A 4,580-nucleotide genomic window follows, 5' to 3' on the forward strand; every position below is an offset into this window, starting at 1 on the left:
TCAAAAGTGATTGTACTATTTCCATTCCCACCAACCATGATTGAGAGTTCTAGTTCCTCAACATCTTGCCCATAATTTAATATTATTAGTCTTTATTTTTTTTGGCAATGTGGTGTATGTTTATGGTATCTGTGATTTTAGTTTGTATTTCTCTAAGGATTAATGATGGGGAACATCTTTCCTTCCATGTGTATATTTGTCATCTTTATATTTCCTTTTATCCTCTTTTAAAATAATTTTTGTTTTTCCTTTCCAATTTCCATGCCTTTTATTTCTTTTCTTGTTTATTTCTTTGCCTAGGACTTCCAGGTTTATGTTGAATAGAAGTGGTAAGAGTGGGCATCTGTGTCTTTTTCCTGATCTTAGACAAAAAACTTTCAACTTTTCAACATTGAGTATGATGTTAGCTGTAGTTTGTCATGTGAGGCTTTTAAAATATTGAGGTACATTCCTTCTATTCTTGATTTAAGAGTTTTAATCATGAAAGGACATTGAATTTGTTGAATGTTTTTTCTGCATCTATTGTGATTATGATACTGTTTTTGTCTTTCATTTTGCTAATGTGGCATATCACATTTATAGATTTGTGTATGTTAAACCATCTTTGTATCCTAGGAATCCCACTTGATCATGTCCCTGCTCTCAGATGACATGATCTAACATACAGAAAAGCCCTAAAGACTCTACCAAAAAATTGTTAAAACTAATAAGAAAATTCAGTAAAGTTTCAGGATACAAAATCAACATACAAAAATCAGTAATCAGTAGTATTTCTATACACTAACAACAAACTAGCAGAAAAAGAAAGCAATAAAGCTATTTTATTTGTAATAGTTATAAAAAATATGTAGGAACAAATTTAAACCAAGGAGTGAAAAATCTCTACAATGAAAACTATAAAACATTGATGAAAGAAATTGAGGAGTGTACAAAAAATGGAAAGACATACCATGTATATGGATTATAAGAATTAGTAGTGTGAAAATGACCATACTACAAAAATAATCTATAGGTTTAATGCAATCATTATCAAAATTCCAATGACATTTTTCACAGAAATAGAAAAAAACAATACTAAAATTTGTATGGAACCACAAAAGAACCCAAATAGCCAAAGCAATTGTTAGCAAAAAGAACAAAGCTGAATGCATCACACTACCTGACTTCAAAGCATTCTACAAAGCTGTAGTAACAAAATCATCATGTTACTGGCTTAAAAGATAGACAAATGGAACAGAATAAAGAACCCAGAAATAAATCCACACATTTATGGTCAATTGATTTTTGACAAAATTGACAAGAACACACAATAAAGAAGGGACAATCTCTTGAATAAATGGTGTGGGGAAAACAAGATATCTACATGCAGAAGAATGAAATTAGACCCTTAGATCACATATAAAAAACAACTCAAAACATTTTAAGACTTAAACATAAGACCCCAAACTGTGAAACTACTAGAAGAAAACAAAGGGGGAAAGCTCCAAGACTTTTGTCTGGACAATGATTGCTTGACTATGACCCCAAAAGCCCAGGCAACATAAGCAAAAATAGACAAATTTGATTACATCAAATGAAAAAGCTTCTGCACAGCAAAGAAAACAATTCACAGAGTGAAAAGACAACCTATGAAATAGGAGAAAATATTTGCAAACCATACATCTGATAAAGGGTTACTGTCCAAAACATATAAGGAACCCAAACAATTCAATAGCAAGAAAACAAATAACCCAATTAAAAAATGGGCAAAGAATCTGAATAGACATTTCTCAAAAGAAGACATACACATGGCCAAAAGGTATACGAAACAGTGCTCAACATTACTAATCATCAGGGAAAAGCAAATTAAAACCACAAGGAAATACCACCTCATTCCTGTTAGAATGACTATTATCAAAGAGATGAAGGATAAGTGTTGGTGATGAAGTGGAGAAAGGGGAACCCTGGTACACTGTTGGAGGTAATATAAATTAATACAGCCATTAATATAGCCATACAACAGTATGGAGGTTCCTCAACAAATTAAAAATAGTTCTATCATATGACCCAGCAATCCCACTTCTAGGTATGTATCCAAAGGAAATAAAATCAATATGTCAAAGAGATATTTGCACTCCCGTGTTTGTTGCAGCTGTTGCCTGCTGTGGTATGAGCAATAAAGTTTTTTGTTTCTGATCCAGAAGTCTTGTATCTTCTGCCAGCACCTGTGAAGCTGTGGGAGATTAACTTATTAACTTACAGATAAGGCAAAATCTCATACCATTCACAGTTCTTGATAATTACTGTTTCTAGGGCTTTTCCTTCTTTTGCAAAGATCCAGATTTTCATCCAGTATCGTTTTCCTTCTGCCTGAAGGATTTTCTTTAATATTTCTTGTAGTGCGGGACTGCATGTAATAAATTCTTTCAGCTTTTGTATGTTAGAAAAATTGTTTATTTTGCCTTTCTTTCTTTTTTTTTTTTTTGAGACAGATTCTTGCTCTGTTGCCCGGGCTAGAGTGCCATGGCGTCAGCCTAGCTCACAGCAACCTCAAACTCCTGGGCTCAAGCGATCCTTCTGCCTCAGCCTCCCGAGTAGCTGGGACTACAGGCATGCGCCACCATGCCTGGCTAATTTTTTCTATATATAGTTGTTTGGCCAATTTCTTTCTATTCTTAGTAGAGACGGGGTCTCGCTCTTGTTCGGGCTGGTCTTGAATTCCTGACCTTGAGAGATCCACCCACCTCGGCCTCCCAGGGTGCTAGGATTACAGGCGTGAGCCACCTTGCCCGGCCAGCCTTTATTTCTTAATGATGTATTTCCAGAGTACAAAATTCTAGGTAGACAGTTTTCTTTTTTTAAATTTCAGCAGTTTGAAAAACATTCTTCCACTATTTTCTTTCCACTATTTCCTGTATTTTTTCCTACAAGAAATATACTGTTAATATCTTTGTTCTATGAATAATGTGTCTTTTTTCTCTGGCTGCTTTCCATATTTTCTCCTTATCATCAATTTGATTATAATATATTTTGGTGTCATTTTCTTTATGATTTTGTGTTCGGGGTTAAGTTTCTTGCGTATATAAGTTTATAAACTTCATTAAATTTGAATTGTTTCAATCATTCTTTCTTCAAATATTTTTAATGTCCTCCACTCCTCTCTTTTTTCCTTTGTGGATTCTACGTATATATTGTGTTTCTTCAATTATCCCACCACTTACAGATTTTATTTTCATTTTCTTCTTTAAATTATTTCATTGGGGTAGTTCCTGTAATTATGACTTCAAGATAGCTAATGTCTTCTTCTGCAACATGTAATCTGTCATTAATTTCATTCAGTATATTTTTATCTCACCATTTTAGTTTCCATTGCTAAAGCTGTGATTTGAAGGGTTTTTTTTTCCTGACATTTTTCATATCTCTATTTACCTTTTGAATATCTGGGATCAGGCCCAAGACTAAAATGGTACAAAATTTAAGAAGGCACTCACTGTAAAGGATATCCATCCAAGTGCTGACCTTGCTCTGTTTGGGATACAATTATAATAACTCTCTTAATGTCTTTATCTGCTAGTTTTAACACCTTTGTGAGTTCTGGGTCAGTTTCAATTAATTTATTGAAGAATATCCTCTTTATGGGTCATATTTTCCTTCTTTATCATATGCTTGATGATTTCCTATTGAATACCAGACATTATGAATTTTACCTATTTGAACAGCAGATATTTTAATATTCCCAGAAGTATTCTAAGCTCTGTTTTGGAATGCAGTTAATTTACTTAGAAATAATATGATCCTTTCAGGTCTTCCTTTGAGATATGTTACATAGGACAGAAGCAGGGCTCAGACTTGGGCCAATTAATCCCACTCTTGAGGCAAGACCCTTCTGTGTACTCGGTGCCCATGAACCTTGAGGTTTTCCAATCAAGCTGGTAGGAATAGGCTCTCTGTCTGGCCCTGCGTGAGCACTACTCACTGTTTCCTCTAATTCTTTTGAGTATTTTTGCCCCTGGCCTCAGGTACTTTGCTCACATGCAGGCCTGGTCGAGTACTCAACTGAGTACTTTAGAGGGACCCTCTGAAGAGTTCTAGAGTTCTCTCTGGGCACAGCTCTCTCCTCTGTGGCACTCTGTCCTGCCAACTTGAGCTGCCCTTGTCTCCTAGACCCCTGGCTCTGACTCCTCAACTCCAGGTGCCTGCTGGGCTCCAGCCAGACTTTCCCTCCCTGTGCCATGGCCGGGATACTCTCTCAAGGCACTAGGTGGGAACAGCTTTAGGACTCTCCACATTTTCTTCTCTCCCTCAGGGATCACGATCTGTTTTTGCCTCCTGTCCAGTGTCTTGCAAATGCTTGTTTTATCCATTGTTTTGGGTTGTTTCAGGTAGGAGGATAAATTCAGTTCCTGTTACTCTCTAGTCGCAGAAATCAAAATCTCAATAACCTAAATTTAAAAAGTATATAAGCTTTGATTTAGCTAATCCACTTTGAGGAAATTATCTCATCCAAATATGCTCACAGGAGGGCTTGGATATATGTACAAAGATATTTCTTACAATAATAATTATATTGGATAAAAATTAGAAAACACCAAATGTCCAAC

This window comes from Propithecus coquereli, unplaced genomic scaffold (assembly GCF_000956105.1).
Source record: "Propithecus coquereli isolate 6110/MARCELLA unplaced genomic scaffold, Pcoq_1.0 Scaffold581, whole genome shotgun sequence".
NCBI classification, from domain to species: Eukaryota; Metazoa; Chordata; class Mammalia; order Primates; family Indriidae; genus Propithecus; species Propithecus coquereli.